The sequence below is a fragment of the Dasypus novemcinctus genome, chromosome 19, assembly GCF_030445035.2.
Source record: "Dasypus novemcinctus isolate mDasNov1 chromosome 19, mDasNov1.1.hap2, whole genome shotgun sequence".
NCBI classification, from domain to species: domain Eukaryota; kingdom Metazoa; phylum Chordata; class Mammalia; order Cingulata; family Dasypodidae; genus Dasypus; species Dasypus novemcinctus.
Genome location: NC_080691.1, coordinates 25,514,744 through 25,539,514, shown reverse-complemented (window position 1 = coordinate 25,539,514; position 24,771 = coordinate 25,514,744). Strand labels below are relative to the sequence as shown.

The 24,771-nt window shown below is 50.3% G+C and overlaps 1 long non-coding RNA gene across 2 annotated transcripts in view; it reads left to right on the top strand.

Annotated features, from left to right (window-relative positions):
* LOC131274567 (uncharacterized) overlaps nucleotides 1–24,771 on the top strand; it is a 65,386-nt gene that overhangs the window by 23,640 nt on the left and 16,975 nt on the right. The window contains exon 1 of one of the 2 annotated variants that reach the window (XR_009181822.1): nucleotides 2,728–3,266. The exons of the other annotated variant lie outside the window; for it this stretch is intronic. This is a non-coding gene — a long non-coding RNA (uncharacterized lncRNA). Of the gene's footprint in view, nucleotides 1–2,727; nucleotides 3,267–24,771 lie in introns of those variants that run through there. 2 annotated transcript variants of the gene reach the window in all.

Sequence of the window (24,771 nt, the reverse complement as noted above, 5' to 3'; positions counted from 1 at the left end):
CTACAGAAAAAAAAAAGTGACATTTAAAAAGAAATATGCAGAGAAGTTATTTTTGTGTTCGGTGCCCAGTCTGTGCACAGTTCAGGAGTATGCCATCCCACTCGGGAGGCAACGTGCTCACAATCTCATTGGTGTCTCCATACATCTAAGGACTAGTCAGGACTCCCCTTGCAAACTCAATGAAACAGGAGACTTTTTGCGATTCTGTGCAAAAGTGTTCATCTGATTCCCACTATCCATTGGTTCTCGGAGAATGAAAGCATGGCTCTTCTGCAAAAGTTGGGCTGGTCTGGGGGTCCTATGTGTGCAAACTGGAAGCTGCATTAGGGAAGGGTGTGCTTCTTTTCTTTTCTTTTTCTCTTCAATTTGAAAATCTTAACTCTCTCAGAGCAAACGGGAGGCAGGTCGATCACTCAGCCGAGAGACTTTAAACAAACCACATTGCCCGCAGGTCTGCTTTGCAAAGGAGGGGATTTACTCTTCACCCCTAAGCCTGATGAGTGTTAACAGCAGAATTAAGGCTGGGGAATCTGGCAGGGGCTCTCCGAGGCTGCCTTGCTGCAGGGGAGGTGTGTCTGTGCCTCTGCTCAAAGGCATTAATCACTTGTTTATAGAGGGGGAAGAAAAAAGAAATACACAACACAAGGAAGAAAAGGTGGGCTCTTCAGTTTTGGGTTTCCTCCAAGGTGAAGTCCCCAAGTCCCCACTGGGGACGCTCGGCTTGCTTTTGTCCTAGGTTCCAGAACAATGTGGGTGGGGGGCCAAATAAAGTATTCATGCCAAAGATTGTATTTTTTTTAAAGGATTATATTTATTAGGAATTTATTTACATGGAATGTCTTTAAATGGTCACATTTAATGCTACAGTTAAGGTACTTCCCTCATTAAAAAGCGAGATTACGGGAGACAAAATGGTCACTCCAGAGGGAAATGGTGGCACATGGCAGCTCTGGGTGAACTTCAGCGTCTGGCCAGGTATTAGTCAGACACAAGCCATTTCTGCTTCGCCTCTATCAATAATAAATGCAGTGCCCCATCCGCTGGACCTCAAGACTTTTGCCTACACTGCAAGCAGATCTTGCTAGATGGACAAAAACTGCCAGGCTGAGCAAGTGTACTGAAAACACTGACATCTTGAAACCCTCAGCAATTTGGCCATGTGTTTAACAGCTTCGAGGTTCCAAGGGAAGCCTTCGTGTTCTTGTCTGGCAAGGAGAGCCACTTTATTGGGCCCATGACAGGGGACAGGACTTAAAATGAGCCTTCTATGATCCCTCCTGGTCAGTCAGCCTGATACCCTGCTGTCTCAAATCCATTTGCAACGGCTGTAAAAGGCTGTCAGCCCATGTGGGTAGTAAATCTTCCCCTTTCATTCATAAAGGCTGACAAGGGAGAAGCGGCTTGATTTTTCACCCCAGGCTTGCAAACTTGCAGTCCCGCGGTGCTGGCCTTTTGTTTCTTTATGTTCCACAATGCATGTTCCATTTTTTTCCACGTTTCTCCCCCATGGTGCAAACTTGAGTCCGATGTGTGGTTTTGTGACGATGGAAGAAAAAAGGTCAAATCGCCCAGCCCCTCTCTTCCTATGTCTTTGTGAAAAATGGTGAGATTTTTGCCGGCAAACAGGTTTTTCTGGCTGGTACCCGTAAGACGGATGTTTCCCTCGACTGAGGGAAGGTAGGGACGGGCAGCAATGTTTGCAAAGGAGGCTCAGTGATATTTGATGGACCCTGGGACCCAGAAAAAAAGGACCTATTTCGGAACCTGCCCTCTTAGGTTTAGTCACTTCTCCAAGGAGTCAAACGGTCCTAGAAAAATAGAGAATCAGCTGGGCTTATTAACTCGAGTGCTGTGATCAGGTGAGACAGGCAAACTGTCAGATAAGCTCGCTGTGGGTTTTCAGTGAAAATAACTTCCTGCAGACGCATCTATTCCAGTGCCTGGTACCTTGTCATCAGATGGGCCTGACGCTTCCTGCTCTCTCTCCGGAGGCCCTTGGATAAAATCCTTGGCCAACTGTAGAGTGCAGAATGTTTGGAAGCTACTGTTGTTATTACGGTAATTGGGGCAACAGAGGAGAAGCCTCTTGGGAGTGAAATTGAATGGACGTTTGCGAAAGATGCCGAAATCTTGCTGGAGAAGTGTGACTCTTCTGGAACTTGTGAGGTGAAGCCATATAATTGCCATCACTCCAGGAAGGATGTACAGTTACACTGTTCTTCACACGTGCGAAGATAAACCCTAGGGTGCCATATTCTCAGAGGAAGGACGGGGGGGGGGTGTAAATGTGGAGACACAAACACACACATTCACACCCATTCAAACATCTGTGGAGCGGAACGCTATAGGGCGTTTGGAATTTCTACACATCGTGCCCTTCTCCAGTCTGCACCAGTGCGGCCGGAGGATCATTTCAGAACCCACAGCTAACCATTCCTCACCACCACATTTATGTCTCTTCAGTAGCTCTCTGGTGACCTCAGGGGAAAGACCAAAATGTTAAAAGAGGCCTGCAAGGCCCCTGCAGGGTCTAGCCCGGCTCTCCTCCTGCTCAATTTGTCCCAGGTTGTTTTTGTCTGCTCTCACCTGCTAGGAGATTGAATTATCGACCCCAAGATGTCATGTCTTCATATCCATGTCCTTGGCCTTTTTATCTGGCAGCCCTTCTCACTGAAGGCTGAGGAACCTGCCTGACCTTTGACGTTGGTCATAGTCACGTGACCTGCGCCGGCCAATCCAACGTGGGCAGGAGCGAGGCCTGTTTTTCCATGGTGGCGCCAGGGACGAGGGTGGAAAGGAGACTCCCAGGCCGGCGCGTGGCATCCGTGTCTGGGTAGGAGCGGGGACGGACTGAGTCGGGCAGCCAAGGCTGTCGCAGGGGTGCCCAGGCCTCAGTGTTTTCCGGGGCTGTCATAGATACGCCGTCAGAGCCTCTGGCCTCCGGGGAAGTGAAGAGAGAGCCGCCCGCTGCGCAGTCCCGGGGCCAAGGCGGAAGAAATCTTGGAGACCAGTCAACAGGGGCTGGAGGATGAGTTGAGAGAAAAGAACTCTCAGAGGCTAGAAACTTGGCTTTGGGGCCCCAGGATCATGCCCACCTGGGGATCAAGTGGGACCCCACCTTGCTACCTGCGGCCGGGCCTTGCTACCTGGGTGCCGCGCAGGCCAGGTTTCAGCACCGCAGACGAGCAGCCCCGGGGCACCCAGAGCCAGCAGAGAGGACACCATGTGCTCGTTCCAGCAGGAGAACGATGGCAGCATCCTTGCTGGTAAATACTTTCTCATTTCTGTCCAAAAGGGCAATAAAAAGTTTTCATCGAAGTGTTAAAAAAAAAAAAGTAGGCAGAAAAGACAGCTGGCCGGTTCTGACCCCTGCCCATAAGAGGCGTCGTGTGTTTCTACTCTCTTAAGCCTCAACTTCTGCCAAGAGAAGCGCTTTCCCGATGTGGCCATTGTCCCTCCAACCTGGGTCCCAGAGTCAGCGCAGGGGGGACGGCACCGGGGGTAGGCGCTGACCCTGTCGGCCGCAGCTGCAGGCAGGACAGCCTTGCTGAGCCCAGCCAAGATCAGCCTGGAGACACACGAGACGTTTCTTAAGGGAGGCCACCGAGGTTTTGGGGTTGTTTTGCAGCAATAGCTGCACAATAGCGGACTCTGGAAGGATCCCCTGATCTTCTCCCATCACTCGGTCTTGCCATGCTTCCCCTGCCAGGGGACCCAGGATGGTTCCTGGGTGATCTTTGCCTCCTTATCACCTGGGTAACACCTGTTCATCTTTCAGATTGCAGTTCACAGCTTGAGAAGCATTCCCTGACCCCTCAGATTAGGTCTGAGCTCTCTATGATAAACCCTTTCAGCACCATGCCTCTCCTTGATGGCACTTCGCTGAGTTCTACCTTTGTGTGACCATTCAGTTGTTGTCTGCCTTCCTCTTTAAAGCACTACGAGGGCAGGAACCCTCTGTTTGGTTCATACCTGTATCCCTAGCATAGCACCTTGTCAGGCGCATTTCTGCTGGATGAATGGATGACTGAATAAGCGATTGAAGGGGCAGAGCACAATTTATCCAAGGTAGAAATATTACTAGTCAGAGCACATGGAGCTCAAGTCGTTGAGTATCTGTTCCTTATGTAGGAGGTCCAGGGTTTGGTCCCCGGTACCTCCTAAAAACCAACAAACAAAAAATACAACAACAAAAAACCCAACTCTCATTGGGGACCTGACCGTGGTGTAGAAGGAGCAACTGAAGACATGAAACAACACTGGTACCCAGGAGCATATCCAAGGGTGAATGGGTCCAGGTCCAAGAGGACGTAGTGTAAAGAAGAAAAGGTTGGGTTGTTGCATTCTTCATTCATTCATCAGGTATTTGTTGAGAGATGCCCATGTGCCAGGCCCCCCGAGTCGGCCACAGGTTCCTGGGGCAGGCTTCTAGAGTGAGCAGTCCTTGGGCTGAGCCTTGAAGATTCTGGAGTCAGAACATGGAAAGGCCTGCAGCTGTGGCTAAGCTAAGTGCTGTGTCTTGGGGGAGGGAATGATGAACTCTGTCTGGGGAGATGCAGGAAGACTTCTCCAGGGCTGAGGCTTTCGAGCTGGGTCTTACGGGTAAGTTAAGTTCAGCAGTTGGTGATGCAGGGGAAGTAACCAAGACAGGGACTAGCAGACACCATGATGGGGAGGGGCATGCCAATGTCTAAGGAGGGCCAATCGCTTGGTGGGGTGAACCTGGGAGGGTGAGTGTGTAAGATGCGTGGTTGGCAATCGGATTTGCAAATGAGGATTACTATTTTTTTTTTTTAAGATTTTATTTTTATTTATTTCTCTCCCCTTCCCTGACCCCCTGCCCCAGTTGTCTGTTCTCTGTGTCCATTTGCTGCGTGCTGTTCTTTTTGTCCGCTTCTGTTGTTGTCAGTAGCATGGGAATCTGAGTTTCTTGTTGTTGCATCATCTTGCTGCGTCAGCTCTCCGTGTGCGTGGCACCATCCTTGGGCAGGCTGCACTTTCTTTTGCGCTGGGTGGCTCTCCTTATGGGGTGCACTCCTTGCCCGTGGGGCTCCCCTATGTGGGGGACACCCCTGTGTGGCACGGCACTCCTTGTGTGCATCAGCACTGCGCATGGGCCAGCTCCACACGGGTCAAGGAGGCCCGGGGTTTGAACTGCGGACTTCCCATGTGGGAGACGGACGCCCTATCCACTGGGCCAAGTCTGCTTCCCATGGATTACTATTTATTGAGCAGGTACTGTGTTAAGCCCTTGAGATCCATTAACTTATTTCACCCTCATAGGCACCCAAGGAGGTTGGTACTGTTGGCACCCCATTTTACAGATCAGGAAACTGAAGCACAGAGAGGGTGAATAACTTACCCAAGGTCACAGAGTGGGGGAGGGACAGGGTCAGGATTTGAACTCAGCCCGCCTCACTCCAGTCTGCCATCACCTTCCTGGGGAGGCAGTGCTACCAGGGGCTTTGGGAGTGCTGGGCTTAGCTGTCAGGGTCAGGATATTGTCCTCAAGCCAGAGCAAATCACGGGTGGTTTTTTCCACAGTGGAGCGATGTGGCCAGTGGCGGAACTCGCAGGAGCTGAGTCTTTGACAGTAGCTTGGGGCATGTATTGGCTACGTTGAAGCAAAAGAAACGAGTTCTGGGAGTGATGAGTCAACCGAGTTGGAGGTGAATTTAACCAGCAGCCAAGGCTCTATTGAGAAGTTCTCAGAAGCAGGAGTGGAGAGATTGGCAGCTTGTGGGAGAAAACAAGAGGGGGAGAGAGATGCGCAGGAAAAGATAAGGAGGATCTAAGTAAATATTTTGATGGCGGGTTGGCGGGGGAGCCCAGTGATTTTTTTTTTTTTTTTTAATGCCCAGACCTCTGTGCAGGAGCTAATGGGGAAATACCTAACCCCGGGTTATGGAGTATGGGTGGGGAAAAAGTCAGATGGAAGAGATAGAGGTATCAAAAGGAAAGGCTAATGGAATGAAGCAGGAGACATTAAAAGGCAATAAATCTGGCAGCCTGGATGGTATTTACCCAGGAATTCTGCAGAGGATGGTTAACTCTTAGAACCCTGCCCACCTGGGGCTGGGGCAGAGGCTGAGTCCGGAGGGGTCCCCCTTCAGCCTTCCCTCACGGGTTTGGACCCCTTCTGAGAGTCAGTCCTGAGGGAGGTAGATTTCCAAGCTGGGAGGAGCCCAGGAAGTCTTTGGAGGCAGAAGGGAGCCCCGAATTGTGGGAGGTGGGGCTGGCAGAGGGGTTCCATCACCTCACTCACAGAGGAACATTCCTTGGAAGAGTTAATCAGCCCCTGGGGCGGGGAGAACCACAGGATATAATTTATTTACCTACTCCCTGACAGAATCCTTCCCAGAAGACTGTGGATGATAATTCTCTGTAATTATATTTCGAGTGAGGTTCTGATGACTCTTAGACGCGTGAGCTCAGCAGTGCTTCCAGCACACCTGAGAGAAAGGCCAGCCCTGCCTGCCACGTGGGGGAAACTGAGTCCCCTTCCATGGGAGAAGCACGCGAGGTTGGAAGGACTAGCGCCCGAATCTCAAACACTGAAAGGGAGGAGAGAAAGAGATTGGGTGTCGGGGCCTGGGTTCAATTCTCCTTCCACCTGTGCTCTCCGTGTGATCTGAGCAAAGTCACTCAACTCCTCTGGACCCCAGGTTCCTGATCTACAAAGGAAGAGAGTGGGGTGCAGTGGACTTGAAGGCTCTTGACTCAAGAGGCTTTCCATTTGGACATTTTACCTCCCGCTGAGTTACAGAGAAAGCCCCAGTTTGTTGAGTGACAACGAGTACAGATTTAGGTGAGATTCTAGATTGAACGTTGCTACCTTGTCCGTAGAAGACATTGTGGCGGACGCTTTGTGACTTTCAAAGGTGGGTCAGGCCAGGCTCAGGCTCTCCAGTGAACCAGAGGCAGCCAGGAGTGTGGCTAAGCCAGGATATCTGCCTGTGGCATACAGCAGTTTACCTGGGGGGAGAGCAGGGGAAGGAAAGTGATGAGTGTGGTAAATTTTAAAGATGGCTGTAAGAATTCCTCCCATGCTGCTTTGCGCCATGACTTTGCCTCTCTTCGTGTCGAGGGGCAGTCTCTTGGGGAGTATTAGAGGTGTGAGAGTTTTATTTTTGGAGCAGGGCTTGCAAATTGACTGTGGTGGTGAACGCCGAACTCTGGTTATACTGAGAGCCATTGACTGTATACTTTGAATGCATTGTATGGTGTGTGAATAAAACTATAAAACTGTTCATAAAAAGGGGTGGGGGAGCAGGCTCTTGAACCTGGGCTGGTCTTGTGCCTTGCTTTGACCAATAGGATGCAGCAAAGTGTCATTGTGTGACTTCAGGGGCTGGGCCTTCCAGGCCCTGCAGCTCCTGTTCCCACACTCGCAGGCCCAGGTGCTGTGCAAAGAAGCTCAAGTGACTGAGCTGGCCCGGGAGAGACAGGCCCCTGCCTTCAGGGCCCCTGCCTGCAGCATCCCTGCCAAGTCCCCAGGCGTTGGGGCGTGATTGCATCTTAGACCTGCTAGCTCCAGCCACCCTAGCCAAAACATGGTTATTGTAAGGCATTAAATTTGGGGTGGTTTGTCTCAGAGCAATCAATAACTGATACAATGGATAATTAAGATTTTTTTCTGGATTTGGGAATCTTGCTTTTTCTCTTTTTTTGGCACAAATACTGATGTCTTCTGCTCCTGATCTGGTTGGCTGGAGATTCTTATATATAAGCTCTGCCCTTTCGCCTGTGCGAGTTTCAACTTGCCTCAAGGAACGACATACCAGCTGTGAAAGTTCTTTGTGAACCATGAAGCAATCCTAAGGCGCTGATATGCCACTTGTTACAGTTTTTTCTTGTCTCCTTCCTTGTCGGGTTAAAGACAGGAATCTGGGGAAAGGAAAAAGGAAGTTAGAGAAGGAAAGAATAAGAGAGAAGAGAAGGGGAATACGAATTTACTGAGCATCCCCTCTCCATATACTATGTCGTCCATTCAACAATCCTATAGGTAGAAAGTATTCCCATTTTACAGGTGAGCAAATTGAGGCTCAGGAGGTAAGGAGCATGCATGAGGTCTTATGGCCAGGAAGTAGTAGAGCTGTTTCCAGACAGGTGCAAGGGTAGATACCCTGACCTGACCTATTGCTCCATCCTCCCTCCTTTCTTCTGCCAATGCCTCCCAATGGCTGAACCCAACCAGAAGCCAGAAGGCACGGGGCTGGTGATGTGGTCTGCAGGGGTCGATTCCCCGGGCACAGAGCAGGGCAGAGAAGGATGGAGAATGGATTCCTGTGCATCGGAGGGGGAGAGGGGTGGATTGGGCAGCAGAGACTTGTTCTGTGAGCTGGCTCTTACCTTCTTTGAGCCCCCAATTGGGAACATGTCCAGTGACCTTGACTCTGTTTTCTGCAAAGAAAGGGGACTCTTGAGTATGTTTCAGTAGGTGCACTGAGAATTTCCTGGAACCACAGGCGGGCTCACCAAGCCCTGTGCAAAACACTCTCTCCACCTGTCAGCGCCTGATAGGCTCAAGTGGGTTGCTGTGGCACTTGGAGAAGAATTTGGAGCGTGTGTCTCCCAGCCCCTCTCCAGCCCCTTATTCTCCTGAGTCTTGTTTTGAAGGTAGTGTTTATTGACTTAATCAATTAGTGTTTCTTATTTACTGGCTGTGTGACCTCAGGGATGTAATGTAACCTCTCTGGGTCTCTGTTTTCTCATCTGTAAAATGGAGGATTATAATGAGAATTAAATGAAAATATCTATATGTAGCATTTAGAACAGTGCCAGAGACCTATTAAGCACAAAAAATAACTGATAGTTCTTTTTCTTTTCCTTCATCACCTCCTCCCCTTCCTTCTCCTCCTCCTTCTGACATGGAGGACCTTGTATATCTTTCTGTCACAGAAGACAGACCTTGTGTATCAGAGAAAGAACAAGAAAGACATGGGGACCCTCCCATCAACCTGGAGACTCTCAAAATACAAAAATAATGGAATTTATAATTCACTGAATACTTTTTACGTGCCAGGCACTGCGATAGGCTTGTGGTACATTAGGTTTCTAGTTTCTGACCTTCAAGACAGCCTTGGACAATTGGTATTTTCATTCCCTCAGTGCTGATCAGGAAGTTGAGGCTCAAAGGTTTAGTTTGCTCAAGGCCACCCACCTCGTAGGGCTGAGAAGACGATGGTGGGGCCAGCCAAGATGGAAGCACAAGTCTCCATGAGCCCAGGCACTTTTTCTTTTTGCGGTAGCAAACCTTTACTGACCACTGACAATGTGCTAGATGGAAAGATACAAAAGGCAAGGGTGTTTGGGAGCCTGCTCTTAAGAATCTGAACGTTCCTGGGACAAGACAGTCGTTAGCACCCAGCCTTTTCCCGAAATTCCATGTGGCTAAGGTGAGTCTAGCTGGGTGGCAGAGGAACTAGGCAAGTGAAATCACAAACTGGGGAAATTTGGAGTGGGAGCTTGAACGAATCCCAGCTGGGAGTGCAGGAGAAAAGGGGTGGTCATTTCAATTACTCCTTAGACTCCAGACCTTCTTTTTAGAATCGTTCATTTTAAAAAATGTACGGAATTTTTCCAAAAGTGGCAATTTCATGGGAAGTCCGGCGTGGGGCTCTTTGGGGAAGACATGTCCATTGTGCGTTCTGGTTGTTGCAGTATCGTGGTTACATGCATTGTTCTATCTAGGTGAACACCAGAGCCAAGTTTGCAAGGAAAACAGCATGCAGAAATAAAGAAACACCAGCTAGGCTCTCCCAAGTCTCAGGTGGGGTTTCTCTGGCTGTCGCACGTGCTGTGTTTCCGGGCTGCTTATCTGGATCCTTGTCCTTCACATTCACACCCACAGGTGGTCTACAGCAGGCATCCAGCCTGTGTTTCTTGCCAAACATGAGTTCACTTTCTTACTTCCTTCCCCTCCTCTACCCCAGACAATCCTTTTATTAGGAAAATATGTCTGCTTTCCACAGACGATCTCATTATGCGAAGAGCAGGCAAGCCTCCTGGTACAGCAGTGTCTACAAGGTCCTAAGCGCATGTACAAACACACACACATGGACACATACACAAATCACTTCATCCTTGGGACATCTCTATAAAGGGAGTATCACAACCTCTGTGTTGCAGATGGGAAAAATAAGGCACTGAGAGGTTACATATCTTCCCTAAAGTCATACGTGCTAGTAAGGGTCAAAGCTGGACTTTTTTTTTTTTTTAACAACATTATACTTTTATCTAATATTATGCAGAAAACATTGTTGAATTTCCAGGAATTTTATACAATCTTTAAGTAGTCATATGAACATTTTACCCATACAGCTTCAACAGGTTAGAAAATTCCTTTTAATTTTATAACAGTTTCTAAACACTTCATTCAACTTATAACATATCAAATGAACTTAATTATGTTATTATTTTACTTTTCACTTTTACACCTTTACCATGATTACATTAATTAACAGGTGTTTTATTTTAGCAGTACAGGAAAAATTATTTTCTCCATTATTTTATGAAAACCTAAGCTTTCCAAAGGAATCAAGATTATTTTCTCCCTACCACCACTTTAATATGCAGATTGAGGTGGCCTCTGACAGGTTTTCCTGTTATGAAGTTACTTTTTGTTATCAGCATTAATTCAGTTTCTATTTAATCATCGCTTCCTGGAATTAAAGCTGGACTTTGCATGCCAGCAGATTGGTTCTAGATGCTGTGCTTTTAACCACGATGCTCTCCTACCTTTTATGGGGCTGATGAGTCCCTTTGGGGTTTCTGGAATGAGGACGTGATGAGCTCCAGCTCAGAGAGGTTTCTGGGGGCGGGCGCAGGGTTCTCTTCTCTCAGTGTCCATCCGAGGAACAGAATTCCATGTGCTAGGACAGAATTTCCTCCAGGTCTCACAGGCTCTGGGGCAACCTGGCCTCTTTTCTAGGGAACAGGAAGTGAGAGCTGAGACCTGCTTAGTGACGTGACGTCATGGACACTGGAGAGCCCTGGCTTTGCGGGTGGCGTGGTGATAGTAATCACTGGCCTCCTGGCAGGAGAGGGAGCAGGAGTGAGACAGCACATGGAAGGAGGTTGGCGCAGAGCTGCACACGGAAAAGGCATGTGCCAAAGGGTTCTGGTTAACATTGTGCATTGCTCCATGGTCTGTTAATTCCTAGGACAAGAAGCCAGATTCTGTGGTTTGGGGGTACTTGATTGAACTTGTTTTTTCAGGAGTGGGGAGGGGAAAAGGAATTGGGATTTGCAGAGCATTTCTTGCAAGTCAGGCATCTGGGAGGACTGGGCATATGTCACATCATAATCTTCACAAACTACCTTAGGGATCATGACATCTATTTTACTGACGAGGAGACTGTGGTCAGAAATGACCTTGCTCAAGACCCCCCAGCTGGTAAGTGGCAGAACTGGGCATCTTGTCATCTCTGTTGGCTGCTCTTATACTTAATTCCCTTCCCTTAGATATCACCAATTTTTCCCGGTTACTCTACAGCATCATTTCTTGTGGCGTACTAACATGTTCTAATATATCCAGAACTTTTTTTTTGAATCGAAGGATAATTTGTATACAATAAAATCCACCCTTTTTAGTGTACAGTTCTATGAGTTTTGATAAATGCAAAAAGTCGTGTCACCCCCTACCGCATTCAAGAGCTAGACCAAAAACTTCCTCTGTGTTCCTTTGGAGACAGTCCCCATCCTCCCACCCACAGCTCCGGGCAACCACTGATCAGTTTTCTGTTGTTTTATAGAATGTCATATAATCAATGAAATCTTCCAGCATGGAGCCGTTAGAGTCGGGCTTCTTTCATGCAGTGTAGTGCATTTGAATATTTCTAGTCTAAAAACAAAACAAAGGAAAACACCCTCTTCTAGCTAGTACCATATTTTCCCTTTCCTCTTTAGAGTGATGTTTCTTTATGAAGTTGTCTGGACATGCTGGCTCTACCTCCTCAGGCTCATTCACTCCATGCCCTTGAATCTGACTTTAGTCCCCAGCATGTTCCTGAAGTGGCAGACCAGAGTCACTAACGATGTGCTTGGGGTGCAAACCAATGGGCTGTTTTCAGTCTTCGCCTTAGTGCCTTCGTTCTGCCCTGTCGCCCTGCCCTGGGTGCCCGTGACCCTCTCCTCCTCCGCTTCCCCTACCACCTCTCTGGCCATCATGCTCATTTTCATTGCAGGCTCCTTGCCCTCCTTCATCTCTCAACCCTGGAGTTCCCCATGCTGGCCCCTCTTCTCATCAGTGTGTCCATATTATATGCTCTCATCAAGTCCTGCGACTTTACGTGACAGCTATTTGCTAACTGGGTATCTCCCATCGGTCTTCAGTTCGGAGCGCTGCACTTAGAAATTCAACAGCCCACCCAGACTCACCACGTGAGCTGACATTTCAGATATCCAACACCAAACTCTCAGCTCTCCTCTTTGGAGACCTCCTCCAGTTATGACAATTCTCAGTAAAGGACATCCAGTGTTCCTCTAGAGCTCAAGTCCCAGGTAGTAACTACTTCTTTCTTGCTTTCTACACCATAATCTACCTTTTATTAGATTTTGTCCAGCTTCTCTTTGAACTCTGCCCCTAATATATCTACTTTGCTCCAACTTCACAGCCACCTGCAGACTTCAGTAGTGTCTTGTGGTGTTTCCTCTCTCCTTTCCTATCCGTTCTCCAAACAGCAGTCACAGAAATTTTGGGACTATAAATTTAGGTCATGTTGTTTCCCTATGAAAACCCCTTCGATAACTTCCCAGTGTGCTTAAAGTAAAATCCAGACTCCTCCACATGGCCTGCGAGGCTTTCCATGACTTGCCCTTTGCTAAGCCCTTGCCCTTATCTCTCTTCCCTACAAACATAATGTTTTAGCCATCCTGTGCTTGCTTAATTTGGACCCCTATACATTGTATTAATTAGCTATTGGTTCATAACAAATTACTCCAAACATGGAGCTTGAAATAACAATAAGCATTTATTATCTCACACAGTCTCTGGAGTCAAGAATTTGAGGTGGCTTAGCTGAACAGGTCTGCTGCAAATCTCATGAGTTTGCGGCCAGAATGTAGGCTGTGGTTGTCTGAAGGCTCGTCTGGGGCTAGAGGCTTCCAACTGTCTGGCAAGTTGGTGCTGGCTCTTGGCTGGGGGCCTCAGTTCTCCGCATGTGGTCCTCTCCGTGGGCTGCTTGAGTGTCCTAATGACGTGGTGCTTCCCCAGTGATTCAAGAGAGAGCAAGGTAGAAGCTGTCATGGCTTTTGTGACTGAGACCTAGAAGTACCCTCCATTGGTTCTGCAGTATCCTGTTAGTTTTACTTTTTAAGATTAACTTTATTCATATTCACCCCACCTCGTTGCTTGTGGTTGCTGTCTGCTCTCTGTGTCCATTTGCTGTGTGCTTTCTGTGTCTGCTTGTCTTGTCTTCACAGGGCACTGCGAACCAAACCCAGGATCTCCCATGTGCAAGAGAGGCGCTCAATCACCAGAGCCACCTTAGCTCCCTGGTTTGTTGTGTCTCTCATTGTCTTTCCTCTTTGTGTCTCTTTTGTTGAATCATCTTGTTGCGTCAGCTCACTGTACCTAACCGCCGTGCCAGCTCGCCTTTTCCAAGAGTCACCAGGAACTGAACCCGTGACCTCCCGTGTAGTAGGTGGAAGCCCAATCGCTCGAGCCACATCCACTTCCCAGTCCTGTTAGTTTTGCAGGCTGGCCCTCTCCAGTGTGGGGGGACTACACATGGGTATGAATCATTGGGGACCATCTCGGAGACTGGCTCCCACACACGTACATACTTTCCCCTCTGCCTGGAACCCCCACCTTTGTTTGTCTTACTCATTCTTTACATCTCAGCTTAGAGCTCGTCTTGTAGAGACTGTCCTTTGCTGCCCAGTTTATTCAGGTCACAATTATTTATTGACCACCTATCACGTGCAGGTGCTCACTGTTCTAGGTGCTGGGACACAGCAGTGAACAAGATAGAGATTCGGTTGGAGTTATCTTCAAAACGTATTCACAACCCAACTACTTCCCACATCTCCCTTTACCCCTCCGGTTCCACCCTAACCTCATCACCTAGGTGGCTGCAGTAGCCTCTTAGCTGGTCAGCCTGCTCTAGACTATTTGCAACAATGGCCAGGGGGTCCTGTTAGCCCCTGGTAGGAGCACTAAGTCCCACCTCTCTTTTAAACCCTCCCATGGCTTCATCTCATTCTGTATCAATGCCAAACTCTTCAAATTGCTCTGGTCAGGCCCCTTACTTCCTCTCTGGCCTCGTTGCCTCCTCCTTCTCCTCCCCTGGTTCACTGACCTCCTTGCTGAACCTAGAACCTGCAGGCGTGCCCCCACCCCCGCCCCTTTGCATTAATTGCTTCCTCTGTCAGCAGTGCTCTTTCCCCAGACTCTGGGACTTATTCCCTCATATTACTCAAGTCATAGGTCACCTTCTCATTCAGACCTTTACTGAGTACTCCCCTCCAAACTGCAACCCTCTCCCTCCCCATTGTCCTTATCGTGCTCTTGTGTGTGTGTTTTACATAGTGCATCTTGCCTGTTCACAAGCCATTTTATTCCCTTATTTTTAAAAAAGATTTATTATTTATTTATTTCTCTCCCCTCTCCTCTCCCCCCCACCCCAGTTGTCTGTTCTCTGTGTCCATTTGCTGTGTGTTCTTCTGTGTCCATTTGCATTCTTGTCAGCGGCACTGGGAATCTGTGTCTCTCTTTGTTGCATCATCTTGCTGCGTCAGCTCTCCATGTGCGGCACCACTCCTGGGCAGGCTGGACTTTCTTTCATGCAGGGCGGCTCTCCTTACGGGGTGCACTTCTTGCATGTGGGGCTCCCCTACACAGGGGACACCCTTGTGTGGCACGGCACTCCTTGCATGCATCAGCACTGCGTGTGGGCCAGCTCATCACATGGGTCAGGAGGCCCTGGGTTTGAACCTTGGACTTATCATGTGGTAGGCGGATGCTCTATCCATTGAGCCAAATCCACTTCCCTAATTCCCTTAATTATTAGGTTTAGTTTTTATTATTACATTTTGCTTCTCATTAGAATGTAAGCTCCATGGGTATTTTTGTCTATTCCTCAGAACCTGGTCCTGTGCCTGGTACATAGTAGGTACTCAGAATAGTTGTGGAATAAATAAACAAATCAATGCCTGATTTTAAATTGGGTGCTCTTCTCATCATACCTCCATGTTTTTCTGAGGGCCACTTCCCATGTCTGTTTATTTGAGTGGATTAATTATAGCAGTCGACATCTTAGTCTCCCAGAGGGTCAAAGACAATAATGGATGAAAGCATCCTGTAAACACAGTGTTTTGCCAATGAACCTGGGGACCCTTGCCGTTGTTTCTGCTCCCCCAGGGAGAGCATTCCCCCTTTGCCTCTTGTTTGTCCTGTCCAGTATGTCTTGCTGGCTTGTTTACATATCCTTTCCCAAAGCTTTCCCCGTTCCGACCCGAGGGATGCCATGTAGCTGCTTCATCATTTATAATGGTGGCCGAATAATTGAATTGTTATTGGTTTGGAGGGGGTGGAGGGAGGAGGAGAGATTTTTGCTAAATTGTTTCACTTTGGATGATGTTCATCTCCTGCCCAGTTGTGATTTATTCCTGCTGTTGGCAGTCTTTCTTTCTGGAAATTAGTTCTTTTATTGCAATGGAAAGGGAAGTTGGTGGGTGGCGATGGGGGAGGAGGGTTCCTCTTGGACTTGAGGTTTAGATGAAGCATCGGTCTGGGGGTGGCTGGAGGGAGCAGGCAGTTTGGGTGCTGAAGATCTCCGAGTGTCCGGTCTGTGTTCCACACCTTCGTTTGAGCTGCACGGTGCTCTGACCTCCTGCACCCGGTGGCCCCTGGTCACCTGCCGTTTATGAGCTCGTTCACTGCCAGGGTCACCTCTGGAAGGTGCTCGTATCCACATGTGGAAGGTGGGAACATGGGGGCTTGGATCAGTTGAAGTCATTCTTCCCGTTTTCTACGCACCTGTAACAAAGCACCCAAAATTGAGTGGCCGAAGACCAACAGCCGTTTTCCTGTGCTCACAGATCCCGAGGGTCAGGAGTTTGGACAGGGCCCGGGGGGACGGCTGGTCTCTGCTCCTCGGGGCTCTGGTCCTCGGCCGGGCAGGCGTGGATGGTTAGGGGCTGCAGGCGTCTGAAGGCTGGCGTCTCTCACACGTCTGTCGTCGGGGCTGGGATGACTTGCCTGGCTCAGCTCAGGCAGCGATTGGAAACCTCGCCGTGCTCTCTGCGGCTGGAGGCTCCTCACATCACGACGGCTGGGCCCCAAGCAAAAGCATCTTGAGAGTGAGCACAGAGAACAAGTGTCCCGAGAGTCCCGGGCAGAAGCTGAGTGGTTTTTTTTGACCCAGCCTCAGAGTCAGGCAGCATCGTTTATGAGAGTCGAGTCCAGACCTAAAAGATGACCTTAGTACACCCAGCAGGGAAACAGCTAGAGAACGTCTGGAGGAAAAGTCCCCCCCAAAATGGGTGTGCATTGAAGAGGCCAACCTAGGGATGCCCCAGTCAAGGCCACTTTGGGAGATGGAAAGGATATATCTGTTAGGATTTTTTGGGAGGGGGCTGTAAGTAACAAACCCCAACTCAATGACCTTAATGAATAAAGATAATTTTTTTTTTCTCATAATGAGAACTACAAAAGGAAAGAGAGTTCATTGATTTAATGGCTCAAAAAGTCATCAAGGGTCCAGGTTCTTTGTCTTTCCCCTCTGCCATTCTCAGCATTAGCAGCTATCTTCTTAGAGTACCTCTCCTCATTGTCCTACAATGGCTACTGCTGTTCCAGGTATCACATCCACATACAATATTTACCAGAAGAAGAGGTCCAGTTTCTTCCTGTTTGACTCTTTAAAAGCAAGGAAACCTCCCCCAGAACCCTGATCACCAGCCCCCAACCCCTATCCTGCCTAGCAGTCCTCATGTTATTGGCCAGATGGCCATTTTTAAAGAATGCAATGTCAGGGTTAATGGTGTCACCACGACCGGTTTACTAATGAGGATTTACTCCCAAGTAATATGAGGGCAGAGTAGATGTACCCTGGTTTTTGATGGCAAGAAAGACAAGTGGTGGGAGAACGGGAGTTTGGGGTGGACAGTCTACATTGTTTGCTAGAAAAGATCTGTGGATGGAAGACCCCAAAGCTTCTGATAAGCTTCTGGCATTTGCAGTCAATATCCTCCACTGTGGGCCTAAGTTTGTTTTCCCTGCTATAAAATAATAATAAGTAACTATGCTTATTGAGGCTTGCTGTGTGTTACAAGCACTTTGCATCTATTAAAATTTTTTTTTAAAAGATATATTTTTTATTTATTTCTGTCCCCTTCCCCCCTGTTGTCTGCTCTCTGTGTCCATTCACTGTGTGTTCTTCTGTGTCTGCTGGTATTGTCAGCAGCACCGGGAATCTGTGTCTCTTTTTTGTTGTGTCATCTTGCTGCATCAGCTCTCCGTGTGTGCGTTGCCACTCCTGGGTGGGTTGCATTTTTTTTTGTGTGGGGTGGCTCTTCTTATGGGCACACTCCTTGCACGTGGGACTCCCCTACGTGGGGGACACCCCTGCGTGGCAGGGCACTTCTGGCGTGCATCAGCACTGTGCGTGGGCCAGCTCCACACGGGTCATGAGGCCCTGGGCTTGAATCTTGGACCTCCCATGTGGTAGGCGGACACTTTATCTGTTGAGCCAAATCTGCTTCCCTATTAAATATTTGATTCTCATAACTGAGGCTTAGAGAAGTTAAGTAACCAACCCAAAAGAGTTTGGCCAATAATGGCGGAGCCAGGATTTGAACCAAGGCAGTCTGTCTCTAGCTCGAAAGCTACACTTGTCTTGTTTGGGAATGAGATGAGCAAAGGACAGGAAAGAGAAAAAGGCCTGTCCAGTTGGGCAGAGGGAGAGGGAGCTGGGTATGGCTACGCATGGGGCTGGCCCCAGACAGGCACCGTTTATAGATGTGGAGGCTAGGCTCAGGGGGGTGGGTGTCATTCCTCCCTGGTCCTGTCTGGCCAAGAGGGACACACACACACATCTTTCTGAAATGGATGGGTAATTGTCTCCAGGCCAAGGAGACCTGGAGAATTAGGGCTTTCCAGACTGGACCAGGGGACACGGGAGGCAGACCTCACCCCCCGCACCCAGCCCCTGGCCACTCTCAGTTCCTTGCCAACTCTTCAGTCCAGGTTGCTCTCTTAGCCTGGGGCCGCAGCCTGCTGGAGCATGGGGTCACTTCCAGGGTCACTGGCTGGACAAGCAGTCAATTTCAGCAGAAAATTGACATGGAATAGGTGCTGGGACAAATCAGGAATCTGAAAGGTGACTCTGAGTTCTGGACTAGCCTGGTCTTTCCATCTGATTTTATAAATTGGGAACCTGAGTATGCTAGGAAGTAACATTTATTAAGCACTGTATACATTCCAGGCACAGTGGGAGGCATTTCCAAATGATTGTCATTTGTGATCCTTATAACCCTGAGGGCTCCAGAGGCGGGTTTACAAATTCCCATTTTACAGATGGAAAAGCTGAGTCTCAGAGTGGTTAAGGGGTTTGTTCAGGATCACACAGCTGGAAACTGGCCGAGTGGGTTAGGTTTTGGCGGCCATGCCCAGTCCTCTTTTCGCTTTAACCTTGAACCTTTGAGCTCTAAAGCCGGTGGAACGTTCCTCCGGAGGAACAGGTAGAAGAAACTGCATGGACCACCTCATGGCGGGTCCCCTCCCACCCGGGCTTTCGTTCGGAGAGGAGGGAGCTAGCTTCCTCCAACCCACGACCCACCCACCCACGCGGCCACCCACCCAAGGTGCCATTAAAGTTAATTGTTTTTACTGCCCATTTAACGTAGTCTTGTAAATCTTTTTACTACATGGCCTGGGAACACCGCCCTGAGTGCGGAATGGGGGGCTAAATACAGTTGGAAGACAGAACTCTCCCACCCCACAAGGACCTGGAAGGGGTAAGATGGGGCCGCCCTCGGCTTTCCCGGGGGCAGCCTCTTCCCTCGACCTGGAGCATCAGTCCCAGATCTGTCGCCAGGGACTGTTCTCCCAGGCAAGGCTGTGACTGTGTCCAGCGAGGCCACCATCCCCCGTCCACCTCCGCCGGTTGGATGCATCACCCCCCTTGACCCTCACTATGGAATCCTCCAGAATCTGAGATTCCTAAGCCCTGGTGCAAGGTTCTGGAGCCTTTGGAAAGATTGGGGGTGACTCCAGGGCAGAAAGTTTTGTACTACGGGGGCTCGGTCTCCTGCATCTGTGGAAACGCAGGCAGGCTGGTGGAAGCTGGAAGCAGCGCAGGGTGGGCATTGGGGTGGCGAGGTGCGGGGAGGCGCAGACTTTTCCTGACAGCGATCCTGCCCCTTCTCCACCATTACCTGCTGGGCAAGGACTTGGCCCAATGGATAGGGCATCCGCCTACCACATGGGAGGTCCGTGGTTCAAACCCCGGGCCTCCTTGACCCGTGTGGAGCTGGCCCACACGCAGTGCTTGCAAGGAGTGCCCTGCCATGAAGGGGTGTCCCTGCATAGGGGAGCCCCATGCGCAAGGAGTGCGCCCCGTAATGAGAGCAGCCCAGCGCGAAAGAAAGTGCAGCCTGCCCAGGAATGGCGCCGCACACACGGAGAGCTGACACAACAAGATGACGCAACAAAAAGAAACACAGATTCCTGGTGCTGCTAATAAAAATAGAAGTGGTCATAGAAGAACACACAGCGAATGGACACAGAGAGCAGATACTTGGGTGGGCGGGGGGAAGGGGAATGAAATAAAAAATTAAATCTAAAAAAAAAAAAAATCCCGCCCTGGGCTCGGGGAGAGGGAGCCAGCAGTTGCCGAGCCCCATCGCCGCTGACTTTGGCTGACCTTGGCTTCCATGTGCCTGGCCCAGGCCGACGTTCCCCAAATCTCCAACAATCTCAGTTCCTGGCGTCCGCCTTCTGAGCCTCCTTTTGGGCATCGGTAAAGTGGGGATAATGACTTCCCTTCCAAGGTTTTCACTTGCATACACATAGCTGCTCCTAAGGTGTGCCGTATAGCAGCTGGCACACACAAAACAGCTGCAAACAGTTGGCATCTTTAGCGTTAATTAAGCAAAATATTGTATGCCCAGCCTTGTGGTAGGAGCTGGAGACTTACAGAAAAATCGGGAGTGCCTGCCTCCAAGGGGAGTTTAGTCTAGTAGTATGTGTAATATTAGATGTTATGATGGAGGAACAGAGAGGGCATCAATGCAACAGATAGAGCAAGATTCTCAAATTGTATCCTAGGACCAGCAACATCAGCAAGGCCCTGGGTCCTGTTAGAAATGCACATTCCCCGGCCCCACCCCAGACATCCTGGATCGGGAACTCTGGGGCTGGGGCTCAGCAATGCGGTTTTGAGCGCGTTCTCCTGGAGATTCTGGTGCTAAGGGTCTAGAACCACTGAGATAGTGTAACAATGCAGATAGGCACAGGCTTTGGAGGGGAGAGTCATGGGTACGAATCCCCTAGCTCATAGTTGTAGGAAGCTCCGTTTGGTGGGGGAGGGAGAAGGGAGAGGGTGGGGAAATTAGCACCAGCAGAGTGAGGAAGAAGTCAAGGGGAATAACCAGCCCTCTCCCCATCTGGGTCAGATGCCAATTTTTCAGCAAGATGGACCTTTGAGATCGACCCAATTCGCAGTGGTCAGAAAGGGGTCTCAGAACAAGCCCAGTTTGAAAGGCATGATAAGCCCGGGGTGTGGGGCTGTCTCTTCTAGGCAGCATGCCTTTGGATGCACCCTAGATTTCTAAACCTCAGTGTCCCCAATTTTGTGGGGTTGCTTAGGCTCAAATGAGGTTAGAAATGGTACAAGCACCTTGGGGGCTGCAGAGTCCCAGGTTAAGGCCCATTTCTGTTATTACTCCCAGGTTAAGGCCCATTTCTGTTATTACTCCAGTTAGAGGTTTATAAAAAGTTTCTCTTTAATAGGGTTGAGCAAAGCCAGAGCTAGAGAAGTTTCATGCGGGCACTTCTGGGCGAGGGGCTGCCAGGATTCCCTAGCTGGTGTGATTTGACCTTGACCAAGAATAACTCCCTGTGGTGGTGGTGCCGGGCAGTGCAAGCTGGGCATGAAGTAAAAGTCCAGACTTTTCTCTCAGTGTCAGGAATTATCCAGTTAATAAAATGGGTGTTTTTAAAGCAAATGAGTTGTACAATGAGGGTGAGGGTCGGGGGGGCTTTGCTGGGGAAGCTGGGGACCCCCGCACGGACGCGGCCACATTCCCCTCGGTGTGCACTGAGTTTTCCCGCTTCCCTGCAGTGAACGGTGGTGTCGTCGAAGGGAGAATTGTGGGGTGAAGGGCTGTTTGAGTGGGGTTGTCTCCACCCCACTCTGGAGAGGGCAAGTGAGACCCGGTCTATCCCCCTGCCTCAAACCTTGAGATTTCCAAGTGCTGGTTTGCTTTAAACTCAGGCTCTGTGCGGCGGCCAATGAATGACCCAATGAACCCTCGATCCGCCTCTGCCTGCTGTTTAGGGCCCAGCTGTTACCGCGTCCTCATGACAGCGGGCTGGGACACCCTCCCTACCACCCCAGGCCCACTGCCCCTACCCTCTCCTTTCCAGAGGCCGAGGCACGAAGGAGGAAGCAGGGATGGAGCTCTAGACCTTCACATGGACCCGCCCGGGGTCATGGTCTCGCGCACTCCCTCCCCACCGTCGCCAGGCAGGAGGGCGTGAAGAGCGCATTTTACCAGCTTTTCCCATTTCCTTCCGGAGGCCTGTTTGTTCTCACTCCCCTCGCTTTTTAAAAGCAGCTTCGGAGCCCCTCTGCACGTTCTTCCCTCCATGTAATTTCGATTTGCTCCCTCCTCAGAGCGGCCTTTTCCCTCTTGTTTCCTGCCAAGCCGTTTGAAGGCTGCGCAAACATTCTCTCCTCTCGGTCTACACCCGCGAGGGGAGGTGGGGACAGTTACCTGGAGAGTTCTGGTGGGGTGGAGGGTCTCAGCAGATGCCTGCAAACCATCGCGAGGACCAGCGGGGGGAGGGCAGGCGAAACACCCCGGCCCCTGTGGCCCTTCTCGTGGATTGGGAAGGGGCGTGGGTGCAGGAACGGTCCCGAACCCTTCTTGGCAGGCTTGGGAAGGAAGGCAGTGGAGATACACAGGGTGAGGACTCCCCGTGGACTTCAGCGCTGCTCTCCTGTGCAGCACGGTTCTTTCCATGGATTGCCTCCTTTAGTTTTTTAGCTACTCTGTGGGGCATGGAAGTATTAGCCTCATTTTACATCTGAAGGAAATTGAGACAAGGCCTTGAGGTCAGTTTCTCAGCCACCCCTGTTGGGGTTCAATTCCAATTTTGAACAACAATTATCATTGCTCATGGCTTAATGTAGCATTACTCAATACTTATGACAAGTGCCCTTTATTAAGCACCTCCCATGTGCCAGGTTCTCTCTGGACCATCTACGCATTTATTTCTCACAAAATGTCTTTATGAATTACGTACTTTTATTATAATCGCCATTTGATAGATAGGAAAACCGAGGCACAGAGAGAAGTTGAGTAACTTGCCCGAAGGTTACACAGCTATGGGGACTGAGGATTTGAACCTGAAGCACCCCTAACCGCTGGTATTCATGTCTATTTTTCCCAGTTCTCTACTGAGTCACTTGAAAGAAACCCCAGGCCAACCAGCGCTGGGCTACATTTTCCTCCCCAAGGTCTCTTTGGGGACAAATAGGAAGATGGGGGGTGGGGAGGGGTTATGTAAGGCGGTGACTTCAAAGGTGGCCTCCCCTGGTGCGCAGCCTTGGCTCCGGGCAGCTAGCCTGGCATCAGCTGGCAGGCCAGGGCCATCCACCCTAATCTCCGGTCCCATTTCCTCTTAGTCCTAGTGCAGAGAAGGCAGCCAGGAGACTAAGGGCGGAACTGGGTGGGAGGATCCTGAAATTGAGGCTGGGGGGCAGAGATACATAGTGATAGTAAGAATAGGGGAGCAGCCAACTTTATTGAGCACTTACTATATGCTAAGCAACGTGCCCAGTTCTTTTCTTATGTCAGCAGGCCTGTAGGTTGGGACTTTCAATCATTCCCTTTAATAAGCACAGAGGGGCTAGGCCATTTGCTTAGAATCACACAACCAGGAAAGTGGTGGGTGCAGAAGTCCAGCTGGGTTGCCTGGCTTAGAGGAGAGGCGGTGCACAGCAGGGGCCAACTCCATTTAGTGTGGCACATTCTGGGGGAAGTGGTTGCTCATTGTCTGTGATACAAGCTGCCAGATAGAGCAGGACCAGCCTCTTGGTCTCTGTCCACAGGTGGGATTTAAGCCCCTCTGCAGGAGAAGCGGGTTATGACCCCCATCACTGGGCCTAAACCAGGGGAGTGGGGGTGCAGTGGGGAAGGGTTTGCCTGGGAGAGATCTGGCTTCACCTGTGGGTCTCCAAAAACAGGACTGAAAGCCCAGAAGGTTCGTGTGCCAAGGCCAGCACATGTGCCCACCCAGAGCAGCTTTGGGGAATGTGCACCAACTCCAGCCACACGACATGGCCTGGGGTACGCCCCCACCTAGCCCACCCACTCCCCTCGCCCCCTCATTTGTGCTCTTACTTAAGGGCTGTACTTTCAATCAAGCCTTTACAGTAAACCTGCTGTGTTTCAGTTGATAGTACGATGTTTGAGCTTCAGAGATGTGGTGACACCACTTACCCAAGGGAGAGTGATATAGACAGTCGGAGAAGGATGGAGAGGAGGGGAAGCCTGCGGTGAGGCCGTGAGAAGGACAGAGTGGAGGGGGAGCAAGTGGTGAGACCGTAAGGCAGAGGGAAAAAAGCCCCGTCTCCCCGACCTAGCTCTGGCCCTGGGCTGGGTCGTCCTTGATGTGATCCCAGATACCCCAAGCCAGAGTGCAAGGAAGAGGATTGTTCCTGCAATTACTGGTGTCATTTATGTTGGGAAAATATATCCAGAAATATTGTGACCAGATGGGCGCTTTGGGAGTGATTTATTCATATATTTCCATTTCTTGTGACTCCGTGGGAGAGCTGACCTTTTCATGATAGGAATCGCAGTCTTTTCATCCTCTGCTGTAGGGAAGGTAGGGAGCCCAGAAGACAGAGGCGCCCCGAGGTGGGAGCAACGTCCGCGGGACTCCTGTTGGAGCCAGGCAGCTCCTGGAGATGGCCAGGCACCTGGCTGGGCCCTGGGAGGCTGGGGGGGACAGTGGTGGATAAAACCTCGTCCCGATGAGTGGAGGGCTCGAGCGGTTGAGCCCCTGCCTCCCACACAGGACGTCCTGGGTTTGGTTCCCGGTGCCTTCTGAAAAAAAGAAAAACAAAAAATAAGCAAAACAGGCAAGGAAACCAATTCGGGGAGCTGATGCGCCTCAGTGGTCGCGCACAGGCTTCCTACATAGGAGGTCCCGGGTTCAGTCCCTGGTCCCCGGTGCCTCCAACAACACCTCATCCCTACACTGGAGTCGGAGGAGAGCTTGGGCATTATTTTACACCCGAGAAAGGGGCCAGGGCTGGGGCCACACGGGAGTCAGGGATGGGGCCTGGACCTCATGGTGGCTGTGACAGTGAACTTGCCCCTGCCGGGGCTGCGGGCTGCCAGCCGCACCTTCACCTTGTGCTGTGGGGGCGGAGTGCAGCGTGGAGGGCATCGTGGTGGCTTGGGGAGCCGCGTGGGGTGGCCCGGCTCTCACCTCTCCTGGGCTGCCACCTGCACCCACCCTGCCCGGGGCCGCACCCACCCTGCCCTGCGGCTCCCGGGGGAGGGGGGAGTGCGCGCAGTTTTCTACTT